The following is a 17,889-nucleotide window of genomic DNA, read 5'->3' as shown; positions in this document are numbered from 1 at the left end:
AAACATGGATGATACAATGAAAAAGTGTGGACACCAACAACTGGAATGAAATGTGTGAACATGAATGTAATGTCGGTGGAAATACGTACTCCCCCAAGCTTAGGCTTTTGGCCTAACTTGGTAATCAATCAGTAGCCTGGGTAGTAGCCGGCGTGGTGGCTCACGGAGGCTCTCGGTGCTGATGCCTCGGCCCGCCATGCTGTCTACACTGTTGCATTGTCAGCTCGATCCTCTCTCTCAAGAACAAAATATCTTCGTTTGCTGTGATAGTCAAAAAGAGCACGCACAGGAAAATATGTGTGCACACCAGATGTTTGGTTAAACAATAGATTGTTAGTGAAATTATGAATTTTTCCTTTAGGGATCTTATGACTTTTTAAAGCACCAAAGTCTAAATACTGCGTGGGTAGGATATGGTCAAACGGGAAAGGTGAAACACCCAGCCCTCGTGCTAAACACGTGGCATATATTCCGCCATAGAAATAGCCACTATTAGCGTTATGTTGTAGTCTACGTGCAACAATCGCTCCAAGGTTATAACATTTATCACCGTAGAGGGTGGTGCGAATGAGGCTCAGATCGGAAGCACAAAGTGTACTACAATCTTGTTTGCCCACAATACATTTTCCATTAAATAATGTGAAGTACTGAATTGCAGGAAAATGTATGCTCTTTATTCTACCTTGAGTCACTCCCCTAGTTTCACCAAAGCAAAGACTAGTCAAGAATGTTTCAAATTCAGCCCTGGTTGGCTCATCGAGCAAACCCCGGAATGGGATTTTGCAGAGGTGAGCAAACCTTTCTTTGACAAATGGTAAATGGATTTTCATACAGTTTAAATGACACCCTAGACTCGCGGGGAAATAATTTAAATTCTTTGACAAATGATTCGGTGAGGATGAGGTGTTGGTTGCACTTATCTGAAATGTAGGGACCGAGATCGGCATTGTGAACATATTGCTCATATTCCTCCTTAAGACCCACTCTCACCATATAATCGTTGCATGGCCACAATCATGTTTTGGTGGTGGCACTTCGAATGAAACTTCCACTTGGTTCGACATAAGACCGATGGACGGAGCTGCTGCTAGAAGATTCCCCCGAGGATCTTCTCCTCGAAGAACTCCTTCCAAAGAAGTTCATAATGTTCGCGTACAATTTTTTGAAAAAAAAATTGGTCACAAAAATTTCTTAATGAAACTTCACAAAAATGATAGCAACTACTCATAGAGATGTATAGAGGCCATAGCAAGCATTCAAACTACTTAGAACTCTAAGAATTCAACATGCAAGCTCATCTACAGCAGCACCAAGAGTAGCTAATTATTTTAAATATAAACCACTAAAACAAAACTAATTTGACACATGGACGAGTTACATACCAAGCAACAAATCCCCAAAACAGTTTTGGAAATGGAGCTTCAAGCAAAGAGATCGAAATCCGCGGTTTCGGGAGCAAGAACACGAGAGAGAGAGAGTGGTAGTGATTTTTTCTAGGTGAATGGAGTGATGTGGGAAGAAGTAAGTGATGGGGGCCACATAGGGACCACAACCCATCAGGGCATGCCTGGAGGTCCTGTCACGCCCAGGTGGGTTGTGCCCACCTGGTGCACCCCTCTTTGATATTATATGCACCAGAAATTCAGAAATATTCGGAAAAAATCGTGTAAAATTTTCAGGGCATTCTGAGAACTTTTATTTTTGGGTCATTTTTATTGCATGGAAAACTCAGAAAACAGACCAAGCATGGCATTTTATTTTATTTAACTAAGGAAAACAGAAAACAAAAGGTAGGGACAGAAGGTAGTGCTTACTAAATTCATCAACTTCATACCTCTCAAAAATGATCCATTAATAAGGTTGATCAAGTCTTATTAACAACCACTTTCGATCAATATGAAACCGAAGAACTTTCGTAGATCACTAAGTTATCTCAATGGGGATATGAATGTCCCCTACAATAAGCATTTCATATTTCTCTTCAACAGTAGGTAGAGGTAGTTGAAAACTTCCAATAGTGATTGTCGGAGATTTTTCAATAACGTTAATACCATTCACTTGGAATTGTTTCTTCGGAAAGTGCATCGTATGCTCATTACCATTGATATGAAAAGCGACCTTGCTTTTATTGCAATCAATAACAGCCTCTACAGTATTCAAGAAGGGTCTACCAAGGATAATCGACATGTTGTCATCCTCGGGCATCTCAAGTATAACAAAGTTAGTCAAGATAGTAACATTAGCAACAACAACGGGCACATCCTCACAAATACCAATAGGTATGGCAGTTGATTTATCAGCCATTTGCAAAGATATTTCAGTAGGTGTGAGTTTATTCAAATCAAGTCTTTTATATAAAGAGAATGGCATAACACTAACACCAACTCCCAAATCACATACAACAGTTTTCACATAATTTCTTTTGATGGAGCAAGGTATAGTTGTATTCCTGGATCTCCAAGTTTTTTAGGTACTCCATCTTTAAAAGTATAATTAGCAAGCATAGGGGAGATTTCAGCTTCCGGTATTTTTCTCTTATTAGTAATGATGTCTTTCATATACTTCGCATAAGGAGGCATTTTTAAGATATCAGTTAAGCAGGTTCGCAGAAAAACTGGCCTCAACATTTCAGCAAAGCATTCAAATTCTTCATCATCTTTCTTTTTAGTTGACTTGGGAGGAAAGGGCATAGGATTTTAGACCCATGGTTCTCTTTCCCTACCAAGATTTCTAGCAACAAAGTCTCTTTTATCATATCTTTTATCTTAGGTTGTGGGTTATCAAGATCAACAGCTGGTTCTATCTCTACATCATTATCTGGTTCTTTATTATTAGGTTGAGTGTCTTCATGAACCTCATCATTATCTTTTTCACTATCAGAAGGTGAGTGTTCATTACCAGATTGAGTTTCAACATCAGAGATAGAAACTTCATTATCATTATCAGGAGGTTTCTCTATTTCAGGTTCACTAAAAGCAGGCAAAGTCCTATCATTTTTCTCCTTCTTTTTCCTTTTATAAGGACTAGGTGTAGTGGTGTTGTTCCTTTGTGAACCCTGTTCAATTCTCTTTGGCTGTCCCTCAGCATAAAGTGGCTCCTGAGTCATTTTACCTCCTCTAGTTGCTACTCTAACAACAAAGTCACTTATATTATTGTTCATTTCATCAATCAACTCCCTTTGAGATTTTTCAACTTGTTCTAATTGAGTTTGAACCATAGAGGCATGCTTTCCTACACCTCTAACATCATTTGAGATTCTAAATAACAAGTCACTTAAGCAAGCAAGTCATAACCCACAAGTATAGGGGATCTTGTAGCCTCTTTCGATAAGTAAGAGTGTCGAACCCAACGAGGAGCTAAAGGTAGAACAAATATTCCCTCAAGTTCTATCGACCACCGATACAACTCTACGCACGCTTAACGTTCGCTTTACCTAAAACAAGTATTAAACTAGAAGGACTTTGTAGGTGTTGTTGGATATGTTTGCAAGAATATAAAGAGCACGTAAATAAAAACTAGGGGCTGTTTAGATAAAGACGCAATAAAGTTAGTATAGCGAGTGTGGAAAAGTGGTGGTAGGAGTTGTGTAATTGTCCCTAAGCAATTGACTACTTTACTAGACCGATAGCAAGTTTTATGTGGGAGAGGCCACTGCTAGCATGTCATCCCTGACTTGGAATTCTATGCACTTATGATTGGAACTATTAGCAAGCATCCGCAACTACTAACGTTCATTAAGGTAAAACCCAACCATAGCATTACGATATATTGGTCCCCCTTCAATCCCGGATGCATCAATTTCTATGCTAGGTTGAAGCTTCTGTCACTCTTGCCCTCCAATACATAGTCCTATCAACATACAACTAACCCTATGGTGTGATCCACGCGCGCGCTCATATGATGGGCACCAAAGGACAACAACATAATCACAAGCAAATTAAACCAATCTTAGCAATTCACCAATTACCGAAAGGACAACGAAAATCTATTTAGACATCATAGGATGACAACACATCATTGGATAATAATATGAAGCATAAAGCACCATGTTCAAGTAGAGGGTACAGTGGGTTGCGGGACAGTGGGCCGCTGAATATAGATGGGGGAAGGTGATGACGATGTTGGTGAAGATGACGGAGGTGTTGGTGTAGATCGCGGTGATGATGATGGCCCCGGTGGCATTACGGCGCCACCGGGAGAGAGGGGGAGAGAGCCCCCCTTCTTCTTTTTCTTCCTTGATCTTCTCACTAGATGGGAGAACGGTTTCCCCTCTGGTCCATGGTATCCATGGCGTGGGAGGGGAGAGAGCCCCTCCGAGATTGGATATGTCTCTCTGTCTCTCTCTATTTCTGCGTTCCCCGATTTTGGCCTTTCACCGTTTCTTATATTCCCAGAGATCCGTAAGTCTGATTGGACTGCAACCTTCAACATGATTTTTTTCCGGATATAAGCTTTTTCACGGCGAAAGAAGGGAATCAACCACCTTACAGGGTGTCCACGAGGATCAGGGGCACGCCCACCCCCCTGGGGCACCCCCTGCCTCATGGGCCCCTCGAGCATCGTCTCATGTTGATTCTTTGTAACATCCCAAAATTTCAATTTGGCATGTTATATTTTAGATCATCATTGCATATCATTTTTTCGTGCATTTTGGTTGATCCTATAAATTCTACTCAACTCAAGGACACGCGGAGAGAGTTGGGGATTTCGTTATTTTCATATTTGAGTTTTCTCAAATTTCGAAAAGAGGATCGTTTGGTTTTAATTATTTTTCCCTCTGTATATTTCAATAAAAAATAAAAGAGAGGGGATAAAATGACTTCCCCAAAATAAAGAAATATTGGGGGGGGGGGGGTATTAAAATCAAATAAGTATTTTATTTGGAGTTTTATGGCTATTTTATTTGAATTAGGAAAAAATGCGTATTTCAAAATTGCATTAGAGTCCTAAATAAATGTTCACCTTGTCGGCGTATTTTTAGAGGACGGGGAAAATTTATTTCAGGATTTTTGGAGTCCGTTAAGTATTTCATTTCTTCGTTTTTCTGTGCAGAATATTATTTAAAAAAAAAGAGGAACCGACTTAGCCGGGCCGTACCCGACCCGGACTCCTCCGGTCGGCCCTCTTATAAGGCCCGCGTGGGACCCCGCTAGCCTAGCCACCCGCCCCGCCTAACCCTAGTGCCGCCATCCCGGATCCACCGCCGCCGCCACTGCCGTGCCGCCGCCTCGCCGCACTCGCGCTGCCACATCGCGCCACCCGCCGCCGACCCTGCCGTCCGTCGCCGCCGTCGGTTTTTGTCAAAAAACCGTTCATCTTTTTTATATAAAATCCTAGTTTTTAGATCTTTTTTTTGGTTTAGTTAAATAGCGGACGTTCGTCCCTACGTTCATTTTTAACAAACGGTGTTCACCCGTTAGCCGCAGACATCGAACATTCGTTCGTTAGCCTGTTCGTCATTTTCTTTTTTCTAGGGTTTTTCCGCGATTATTTTCGATCGGGATTTCATCCCGGATCTTAGTTTTAGTTTATCTTTTCACTCGTTTATCGGAATCAGGTGATTCAAGCACCTAGATCTTCGTCTCGAAGCCCTCTTTCTATTTAAGCAACTTAAAAAAGAATTTGGTACTGTAAAATTTAACTTTAGTCCAGATTAGTAATCGGATCTTGTTTCTTTCACAGTTTGAGTTTCATTGCTTCGTTTGATTTGATTCTTTTTGCAAACTGGAGTTATTAAGTTGAACTTTCTGGTTAGATCTGTTTTGTTTGAGTTTTGCCTGTGCATTTACTTGAGTGCTTATGTATGCTATTGTATGTTTGTGATAGAGTACCCGGAGTGTAAAGCGTGCTACTACGAGTCTCTAGGTTTCATGGATCATCAGCAAGGCAAGTAACACTTTGATCATACCCCTTTATTACCCAGTTTTCATGCATTAGATTCAATCCTCAAACATTGCATGGTTAGGATCTGATTAACCTGTGGGTATTGGGAAGTAGTTGATGAGGTAGAACCTATTGCCATGTTTATTATCAAACCTTTGGGAGTTACTTCTACGTTATGCTTATATTGCTATGCTATGCTAGTAGACGTGGATTGGGTGAGTGTATCCATGACAGATGTGAGAATTGCTAATTAATGGTTAAACTTAAGGTGGCTACTTAAATACACATCTGGGTGGATTGCTTGCGGGCACCTAGAGAATCCAGTGTTGTCCTAGGATATCCCGGGGTTCCGTGTGATCATCCTACGGTCCACCACCTAGGCTCAAAGGGATCATAAGATTATTCATGCTAGAAACTTCCGTGTGCAGCCACAAGCTATTATGCGCTCTAGCATAGTCGAGTATGTTGTGTGACCTCTTTCAGTGGTAGACTAGCAGATGTAGGGGTTGTAGGTTGGTACTGTCTAGCCAGAGTAAAGAGTTAATGCTTCTGAATGACTGTGTCTTGGTCATCCGTTTCTCAAACATTATGAAGTGCGAGAAATTCATCGGAGGAGATCGAGTCTTGTGGGAAGAAGTGCGCAAACCTCTGTAGAGTGTACAAACTAATCATGGTTAGCCGTGTCCCCGGTTGTGGACATCTTGAGTATCTGGTTCTTCGATTATCATGTTGATCTCATCACTCTAAAGTAATATCTGATTGGGTTTAATGATGATGCTTAATTGGGATTGAGTTGGAGGAACCTTCTTAATGTTTAACAACTACCATGATAGTTAAATAAATTTATTCCTTTGTTGTAGGAAAAAATTGGCTTTATGCAAAACTGTAACCATAGAGCTTTCCACCAGCCATACATTGCATGTAGTGATAGCATTATTCTGTTCATTACTCTATGTGTTACATTGCCAGCATATTCCATGTGATGGCGCGTTTTGGGCTGCAACGTTCATGTTGCAGACTTTTCAGACGACGAGTAAGGTGCCATAGGTCATGGTCTTTCACTCAGCTATGTCGTTGGAGTTTATGGACTCACTTTATCTTCCAAGCATTCCGCTGTTATCGTTTTTAGATGGCCTTAAGCCATATTATTGTAATAAGTTATCTTTTGAGACACTCGATGTAATAAGTGTGTGATTGCTAATCTGTTATAAATCCTCAAGTATTGTGTGTGTCAGCATTACTGATCCAGGGATGACACAGATACACAGAGATCAGACTGTTTGAGGTCTGGTTGCTACAAGATGGTATCAGAGCACACGCTGACTGTTGGACACGACCACTAAGATAAGACCATGTACACTCTTCTCTTCTCATTTCTGACTTCTCTCCCTTTTCTACTCTATAGGATGGCGGATGCAAGGAACAAGTTCGCGCAACCGGATGAAGACACACCTTTTGGAAGACACTTGAATGAAGTCACTAGGTACCTGAACATAGGAATACTAAGTTTCACCGGGACCTACATCGCCACTTTACCAGAAGAGGAGCGTTGGATGATTCAAGTTCAAGTTCCAGGAAGGACGTTCATGTCAGTCACTGAGCCCATAGAATTTTCCTTCCATGCACCAACCTGGAGTCTAGGAAAGAGCATGGCAGCTCACATCGCCATGGGACGCATTGGATAAGTTTACCATAGGGATCTCAAGGAGGGATAGATCTATTGCAGTATTCATCCAGGAGTTAAACCAGCACATTTGTCACCAGGAGAACCAGATGTGTGCAGGCATGATAGATCTGAAGAAGGCAATAACCTGGATTTCAGTACTAGAAGAGGAACTCAAGTCTACACGTGATGGATATGAGGAGGAAATGACGATACTCGTGGAGAAGAATGATGACCTGACAAGGAAACTAGGAGTGTTCATGGGAGACCCCGCGCCAGGAGGAGATGACGATGATTCCATTCGTTCGGAAGACTACATCATCATCGACGACACCGACTCAGACCCCGACGATAGCGATGATGACTATGTTGATGAAGCTGGAGCGGATATCATGGAGTCTTCTACAGATTAAACTTCTAGTCGACCACCATATCAGTAGTAGTATTTCCCCATGTATATAGTATAGTCCGAGCACTTTTGTAACGATAGTTAGACCGATTGTATGCCCTTGTTTGAATTGATTGAAGTGATATTGTTGTGTTTGTCTCATGAGCATATGGGTAGTGTTTTCCCTCTAGACCTCATTCTATTCTGTTTTCTCACCTTTTCTAAACCTATCAGATGCCTCCGAGACGTGACAATGGATTTGCTTTCCCACTGGAGCTCACCCAGTTGATCCAGCAGCAGAATACCCTGATGAAGCTACTAGTCCAGAATCAGGACCAAGGCAACAACAACAACCCACCACCACCACATGTTAATCACTTAGCCCGTTTTCTAAGGCTGAACCCGCCGGTGTTTTCCAGTACAACCGAGACGATTGTTGCAGATGATTGGCTCCGCAAGATTGGAAGGGAGCTGACCACTGCAGGATGCATAGATGCGGAGAGAGTGTTTTGCTTCACACTAGCTTGATGGACCCGCAATATCATGGTGGGAGAATTTCACAGCCACTTACCCCATTGACACTGTTACATGGGATCAGTTCCAGCAGGGTTTCTATACTGCCCATGTTTGAGCAGGAACTATGGCCATGAAGAAGCGCGAGTTTCGCAACTTGCGCCAAGGAGGACGCACAATAGGCCAATATGTGGATTATTTTAGTAAGTTAGCATGTTATGCCCCTAATGACATTGCTACAGATGCCGCTAAGAAGGAGAAGTTTCTGGAAGGACTGAATGATGAGCTGAGCATGCAGTTAATGGTGGCAACCTTCAACAACTACCAGGAGTAGGTAGATAGAGCTCTTATGATTGAAGGGAAGCAGCAGCAGATAGACAGCAGCAAGAGGAAGTATGGACAAGGGAAGTACAATTGTGGAGCTCAGCAGAAACCCCGTTTTACCTCGAACTCGGGAGGACACATTCACCATAACTATGGAGGTCATAATTCCAATGGAGGAATTCCGCATAACCATAGTGGCCCCAAGAATGGGAATGGAGGAAGCAACGGTCAGAACTGTTCCAACCCAGCAACGCCCGCTAAGAAGGATCTAAGTCACATTACTTGTTTCAAGTGCGGGAAGAATGGACATTACGCCACGGAGTGTTCTGAAGCAAAGAACGTAAATGGAAATGCAAGCTCTGGGAAGAAACCCAACCCATTCAATAGGGGACAGGTGAACCACGTTAGCATGGAGGAGGTTGAAGCACAGGTAAGTTTTTGGTTAAGTCACTTACTACAGTCGTTCTTTTTTATACTGGTGCATCGCATTCATACATATCAAGGGGATTTGTGGATAAGTATAACCTGCCAACCCAAGCCCTTAGGTCACCCATGTTAGTAACCTCGCCAGGAGCAGAGTATATGGCTAGCCTATGGTGTGATCGGTTACCATTAAGGATTGGTAACTACGTGTTTCCCTCAGACCTAATAATACTGGAGTCACAAGGATTGGATGTAATATTAGGCATGGATTGGTTATCGAAGTATGGAGGGAACATTGATTGTGCGAGTAAGTTGATTATGCTCACCACCCCAGAAGGAAGAAGGATCAAGTATGTATCCCGGCATGTGCCGAAGAGGACTCAAGTAAATTCCTTATTAGGAGTTGTACAGGAGGAAGTACCAGTGGTGAAGGATTACCCAGATATATTTCCAGAGGAGTTGCTAGGCATGCCACCAGATAGAGACATTGAGTTTTTGATTGAGCTTTTACCAGGCACCGGGCTAATATCAAAGAGACCGTATCGGATGCCCGCAAAGGATTTGGAGGAGATTAAGAAGCAAATTAAGGAATTACTGGACAAAGGTTATATTTGCCCAAGTTCGTCACCTTGGGGATCACCAGTGCTTCTAGTGGAGAAGAAGGATGGATCGTTGAGAATGGTTGTTGATTATCGTGGATTGAATGAAGTGACAATCAAAAACAAGTACCCACTACCGATGATCAATGATTTGTTTGACCTGTTGCAAGGAGCTAAAGTATTTTCCAAGATCGATTTGCGATCAGGATACCACCAGTTGAAGATTCGAGAGCAGGATATACCTAAAACAGCTTTTACCACAAGGTACGGGCTATATGAGTATACCTTTATGTCATTTGGTCTGACTAACGCGCCTGCCTATTTCATGAACATGATGAACAAGGTGTTTATGGAGTTTTTGGACAAGTTCGTCATGGTGTTCATTGATGATATTTTGGTCTACTCAAAGAATGAACAGGAGCATAAGGAGCATTTGCGTTTAGTACTTGGAAAGCTCAGAGAACATCAGTTATATGCCAAGTTCAGCAAGTGTGAGTTTTGGTTGAAGGAAGTTGGATTTCTCGGACATGTTATATCCGGGGAAGGAATAGCAGTAGACCCCACCAAGGTTGTCACTGTGACTAAATGGGAAGCACCCACGTCAGTTGGAGAGATCAGGAGTTTTCTTGGGCTCGTAGGATACTACAGAAGGTTCATTGAGAATTTCTCTAAGATTGCAAAACCCATGACAGAGTTGTTGAAGAAGGACACCAAGTTCAAATGGATTGAGGATTGTGAGGCCAGTTTTTAGGAGTTGAAGAAGCGTTTGGTTACAGCCCCAGTACTGATTCTTCCAGACCAACGAAAGGATTATCAAGTGTATTGCAACGCTTCTCGTCGAGGACTTGGAGCAGTGCTTATGTAGGAGGGGAGAGTTGTTTCATATGCCTCACGACAGCTTAAGCCTCATGAGCTGAATTATGCCACCCATGATTTGGAGTTAGCAGCCATAGTGCATGCATTGAAGACATGGAGACACTTTCTCATTGGAAACCACTGTGAGGTGTACACGGATCACAAGAGTTTGAAGTATATCTTCACGCAGAAGGAGTTGAATCTCAGGCAGAGGAGATGGTTGGAGCTCATCAAGGATTATGATATGAAGTTGCATTATCATCCCGGAAAGGCTAATGTAGTAGCCGATCCATTGAGTCGCAATAGTCATGTCAACACTCTTATGACCGGAGGATTACCCAAGGAGTTAGCAGAAGATCTTCGCGAGCTATGTTTGGAAATAGTTCTGAGAGGATATGTAGCAGTGTTGGAAATTCATTCCACTTTGATGGATAAGATCAGAGGAGCTCAGAAGAGTAATAAGGAGATTGCCGAGATAAAGGAAAGGATGAGCAAAGGAAAGGCCAAAGGGTTTCGTGAGGATGAGCACGAGACCTTATGGTTTGAAGATCGCGTATATGTGTCAAATGACCCAGAGATCAGGAAGTTGATTCTGCAAGAGGCCCATGATTCGCCGTATTTGCTTCACCCCGGAAATACCAAGATGTATCTGGATTTCAAGGATAGTTTCTGGTGGACAGGAATGAAGAAGGATATTGCGGAGTATGTAGTCGTATGTGATGTATGTCAGAGAGTGAAGGCAGAGCATCAGAAGCCAGTGGGTTTGCTACAGCCACTGCCAATACCCGAATGGAAGTGGGACAAGCTAGGCATGGACTTTATCACGGGATTGTCTAGGACTCATTCAGGCTATGACTCGATATGGGTTGTAGTCGATCGGTTGACGAAGGTAGCTCATTTCATCCCAGTGAAGACCACCTATACAAGTGCAAAGTTGGCAAAGATATACATGACCAGGATCGTATGTCTGCATGGAGTTCCGAGGACCATTGTATCAGATAGAGGAACCCAATTTACCTCAAATTTCTGGAATCAATTGCACGAAACTTTGGGTACTAGGCTAGAGTCCTGTACCACCTTTCATCCATAGACAGATTGACACACCGAGAGAGTCAATCAGATTCTGGAGGACATGTTGAGAGCTTGTGCACTAGACTATGGATCTAGTTGGGACGACAATTTGCCGTATGCGGAATTCTCTTACAACAACAGCTATCAAGCCAGTTCGAAGATGGCCCCTTTCGAAGCCTTATATGGAAGAAGGAGCAAAACACCATTATTGTGGGATGAAGTTGGAGACCGTCAGTTGTTTGGACCAGATTTGATGAAAGAATCTGAAGAGAAGGTTAAACTGATTCACGATAGACTCAAGGTAGCCCAGTCCAGGAAAAAGAGTTATGCGGATTCTAAATGCAAGGAGACGGTTTACGAAGTCGGAGACAGATTGTATCTTCATGTGTCCCCACTTCGAGGAGTTAAGCGTTTTGGAGTTAAGGGAAAGTTAGCACCACGTTTTGTGGGACCATACAAAGTTTTGGAGCGTATGGGAGAAGTTGCGTATAAGCTAGAATTGCCGGAAGGATTGTCGGGAGTTCATGATGTGTTCCATGTTTCCAAGTTAAAGAAGTGCCACGTGGAGATGGCTGATATTCCTCTGAGAGACACAGTGCCACTGGAGGCGATTCAGCTAGATAACGATTTGACCTACGAGGAGAAACCAGCGAAGATTCTTGAGTTTGCTAGCCGTGTCACGTGCAGCAAGGTTATCAAGTTCTACAAAGTTCAGTGGAGCCACCATACCGAGGAGGAACAACCTGGGAACGAGAGGAAGACCTACGGAAGGACCACCCACACCTATTTTCTAGCCAACCCGAATCTCGAGGGCAAGATTCATCTTAAGGGGGGTAGGTTTGTAACATCCCAAATTTTCAATTTGGCATGTTATATTTTAGATCATCATTGCATATCATTTTTTCATGCATTTTGGTTGATCCTAGAAATTCTACGCAACTCAAGGAACCGCGAAGAGAGTTGGGGATTTCGTAATTTTCATATTTGAGTTTTCTCAAATTTCGAAAAGAGGATCGTTTGGTTTTAATTATTTTTCCCTCCATATATTTCAATAAAAAATAAAAGAGAGGGGATAAAATGACTTCCCCAAAATAAAGAAATATTTGAGGGAAAACATTAAAACAAATAATTATTTTTATTCGGAGTTTTATGGCTATTTTATTTGAATTAGGAAAAAATGCGCTTTTCAAAATTGCATTAGAGTCCTAAATAAATGTCCATCTTGTCCGGCGTATTTTTAGAGGACAGGGAAAATTTATTTCAGGATTTTTGGAGTCTGTTTAGTATTTCTTTTCTTCGTTTTTCTGCGTGGAATATTATTAAAAAAAAGAGGAACCGACTTAGCCGGGCCGTACCCGACCAGGAATCCTCCGGCCGGCCCTCTTATAAGGCCCGCCTGGGACCCCGCCAGCCCAGCCACCCGCCCCGCTAACCCTAGCACCGCCGCCCCGGATCCGCCGTCGCCGCCGCTGCCGCGCCGCCGCCTCGTCACACCCGTGCCGTCCCACCGCGCCACTCACCGCCGTCGCCGCCGCCGACGATCGCCGGAGCCGCCGCCGTCCCGCCGCCGCCTGCTGACCCCGCCGCCGAGGTAGTTGCCACCGCCGCCGGTTTTCATCCAAAAACCGTTCGTTTTTTAGAAAACCCTAGTTTTTTTATATCGGTTTTTTTGGTTTAGTTAAATAGCGGACGTTCATCCGTACGTTCGTTTTTAACGAACGGTGTTCACCCGTTAGCCGCAGACAGCGAACGTTCATTCGTTAGCCTGTTCGTCAGTTTTCTTTTTTCCAGGGTTTTTTCGCGATTATTTTCGATCGCGATTTCAGCCTGGATCTTAGTTTTAGTTTATCTTTTCGCTCATTTATCGGAATCAGGCGATTCAATCGCCTAGATCTTTGTCTCCAAGCCCTCTTTCTATTTAAGCAACTTAAACAAGATTTTGGTACTGTAAAATTTGACTTTAGTCCAGATTAGTAATCGGATCTTGTTTCTTTCGCAGTTTGAGTTTCATTGCTTCGTTTGATTTGATTCTTTTTGCAAAATGGAGTTCTTACGTTGAACTTTCTGGTTAGATCTGTTTTGTTTGAGTTTTATCCGTGCATTTAGTTAAGTGCTTATGTATGCTATTGTTTGTTTGTGATAGAGTACACGTAGTGCGAAGCGTGCTACTACGAGTCTCTAGGTTTCACGGATCATCAGCAAGGCAAGTAACACTTTGATCATACCCCTTTATTACCCAGTTTTTATGCATTAGATTCAATCCTCAAACATTGAATGGTTAGGATCTGATTAACATGTGGGTATTGGGAAGTAGTTGATGAGGTAGAACCTATTGCCCTGTTTATTACCAAACCTTTGGGAGTTACTTCTACGTTATGCTTATATTGCTATGCTATGCTAGTAGACGTGGATTGGGTGAGTGTATCCATGACATATGTGAGAATTGCTAATTAATGGTTAAACTTAAGGTGGCTACTTAAATACACATCTAGGTGGATTGCTTGTGGGCACCTGGAGAATCCAGTGTTGTCCTAGGATATCCCGGGGTTCCGTGTGATCATCCTACGGTCCTCCACCCAGGCTCAAAGGGATCATAAGATTATTCATGCTAGAAACTTCCGTGTGCAGCCACAAGCTATTATGGGTTCTAGCATAGTCGAGTATGTTGTGTGACCTCTTTCGATGGTAGACTAGCAGATGTAGGGGGTGTAGGTTGGTACTGTCTACCCAGAGTAAAGAGTTAATGCTTCTGAAAGAATGTGCCTCGGTCATCCGTTTCTCAAACATCATGAAGTGCGAGAAATTCAACGGAGGAGATTGAGTCTTGTGGGGAAAAGTGTGCAAACTTCTACGGAGTGTACAAACTAATCATGGTTAGCCGTGTCCCCGGTTATGGACATCTTGAGTATCTGGTTCTTGGATTATCATGTTGATCTCACCACTCTAAAGTAATATCTTATTGGGTTTAATGATGATGCTTAATTGGGATTGAGTTGGAGGAACCTTCTCAATGTTTAACAACTACCATGATAGTTAAATAAATTTATTCCTTTGTTGTAGGGAAAAATTGGCTTTATGCAAAACTGTAACCATAGAGATTTCCACCAGCCATACATTGCATGTAGTGATAGCATTATCCTGATCATTACTCTATGTGTTACATTGCCAGCATATTCCATGTGTTGACCCGTTTTGGGCTGCAACGTTCATGTTGCAGACTTTTCAAACGACGGGTAAGGTGCCATAGGTCGTGGTCTTTCACTCAGCTATGTCGTTGGAGTTTATGGACTCACTTTATCTTCCAAGCCTTCCGCTGTTATCGTTTTTAGATGGACTTAAGCCATATTATTGTAATAAGTTCTCTTTTGAGACACTCGATGTAATAAGTGTGTGATTGCTACTCTATTATAAATCCTCAAGTATTGTGCATGTCAGCATTACTGATCCAGGGATGACACTAAGGCACAGAGATCAGACTATTTGAGGTCTGGTCGCTACATTCTTCTTCCCAAAAATCATAAATATTCCAAAAATATTCTCCATCTGTTTATATTTTGTTTGGACTCCGTTTGATATGGGTTTTCTGCGAAACATAAAACATGCAACAGACAGGAACTAGCACGTGGCACTGGATCAATATGTTAGTCCCAAAAGTAGTATAAAAAGTTGCTAAAAGTATATGAAAGTTGAAGAATATTGGCATGGAACAATCAAAAATTATAGATACGACAGAGATGTATTAGCATCCCCAAGCTTAATTCTTGCTCGTCCTCAAGTAGGTAAATGATAAAAAAGATAATTTTTGATGTGGAATGCTACCTAGCATAATCTTGATCATGTAGTCTAATCATGGATGAATATTAAGACACGAGTGATTCAAAGCAATAGTCTATCATTTGACATAAAAGAATTTAATACTCTGACATCCCAACAAGCAATCATGTCTTTCAAAATATCAATGCTAAAGAACGCTATCCCTAAAAAAATCATATAGTCTTGTATGCTCCCTTTGCTTAACATAAGGTACCCCTCATGCCCATCCCGGTGTCAACCAAGCAATTGGTTCATACTTTTTAACGCGCTTCAGCTTTTTTAACCCTCACGCAATACATGAGCACAAGCCATGTATATAGCACTACTGGTGGAATAGAGTATGATGGTGGAGGTTGTGTGGAGAAGACAAAAAGGGAGAAAGTCTCACATCGACGCGGCTAATCAACGGGCTATGAAGATACCTATCGATTGATGTCAATGCCAGGAGTAGGGATTGCCATGAAACGGATGCACTGGAGCTATAAGTGTATGAAAGCTCAAACTAAAACTAAGTGGGTGTGCATCTAACTTGCTTGCTCATGAAGACCTTGGGCATTTGAGGAAGCCCATCATCATAATATACAAGCCAAGTTCTATAATGAAAATTCCCACTAGTATACGAAAGTGATAACTCAAGAGACTCTCTATATGAAGAACGTGGTGCTACTTTGAAGCACAAGTGTGGTAAAAGGATAGTAACATTGCCCCTTCTCTCTTTTTCTCTCATTTTTTGGTGGGCTTCTTTGGCCTCTTTTTTTATTTGGGCTTCTTTGGCCTCTTTTATTTTTCATAAAGTCCGGAGACTCATGCCAACTTGTGAGGGAATCATTGCTTCCATCATCCTTTCCTCACATGGGACAATGCTCTAATAATGATGATCATCACACTTTATTTACTTACAACTCAATATTACAACTCGATCATAGAACAAAAATATGACTCTATATGAATGCCTCTACCGGGATGTGCAATGATCTAGCATAGCAAAGATATCAAAAAATGGACAAGCCATGAAAACATCATGCTAGTTGTCTTATGATCATGCAAACCAATATGACAATGAATGCTCAAGTCATGTATATGATGATGATGGAAGTTGCATGGCAATATATCTTGGAATGGCTATGGAAATGCCATGGTAGGTAGGTATGGTGGCTGTTTTGAGGAAGATATAAGGAGGCTTATGTGTGATAGAGCATATCGTATCACGGGGTTTGGATGCACCGGTGAAGTTTGCACCAACTCTCGAGGTGAGAAAGGGCAATGCACGATACCATAGAGGCTAGCAAATTGCGGAAGGGTAAGAGTGTGTATAATCCATGGACTCACATTAGTCATAAAGAACTCATATACTTATTGCAAAAGTTTATTAGCCCTCGAAGCAAAGTACTACTACGCATGCTCCTAGGGGGAGGTTGGTAGGAGTTAACCATCGTGCGCCCCCGACCTTCACGCAAAGATAAACAATCAAAATACAATGCGCGCCAATTTGGTTACATAGTTAAGAGACCATACATGCATGCTTCGGGAATCACAAACCTTAACACCAATATTCTTACTAAACACAACCATCTACTAGAACCTCCCACATATTATCATCTCTATATCGCAAAACTATTAAAGGAATCAAACATATCATATTCAGTGATCTACAAGTTTTATGTAGGATTTTATGACTAACCATGTGAATGACCAATTCCTGTCATCTCTCTAAATAGATATAAGTGAAGCAAGAGAGTTTAATTATTTCTACAAAAGATATGCCCACGCTCTAACAAATATAAGTGAAGCAAAAGAGCATTCTAAAAATGGCGGTTTTCTATGTGAAGAGAAATAGGCAATCCAAACTTCAAATGATATAAGTGAAGCACATGAACCATTCTATAAAGCCATACTCAAAAGATATAAGTGAAGTGCAATGAGCATTCTATAAATCAACCAAGGACTATCTCATACCAGCATGGTGCATAAAAGAAAAGTGAAAACTAAATGCAAAACACGCTCCAAGATTTCCACATATCGCATGAACGAAACGAATCCGAAAACATACCGATACTTGTTTAAGAAAGATGGGATGCCTTCCGGGGCATCCCCAAGCTTGTACGCTTGAGTCTCCTTGAATATTTACTTGTGGTTCCTTGGGAATCCCCAAGTTTGAGCTCTTGCCTCTCTTCCTTTTCCTCATATCGAGACCTCCTCGATCTTCGAACACTTCATCCACACAAAACTTCAACAGAAAACTCGGTAAGATCCGTTAGTATAATAAAGCAAATCACTACTCTAAATAATGTTGCAAACCAATTCATATTTTGTTTTTGCATTGTAGCTACTGTAATATAACTTTTCCATGGCTTAAT

Source organism: Triticum aestivum, chromosome 4B (genome assembly GCF_018294505.1).
Source record: "Triticum aestivum cultivar Chinese Spring chromosome 4B, IWGSC CS RefSeq v2.1, whole genome shotgun sequence".
NCBI lineage: Eukaryota > Viridiplantae > Streptophyta > Magnoliopsida > Poales > Poaceae > Triticum > Triticum aestivum.
This window is presented reverse-complemented; position numbering follows the sequence as displayed.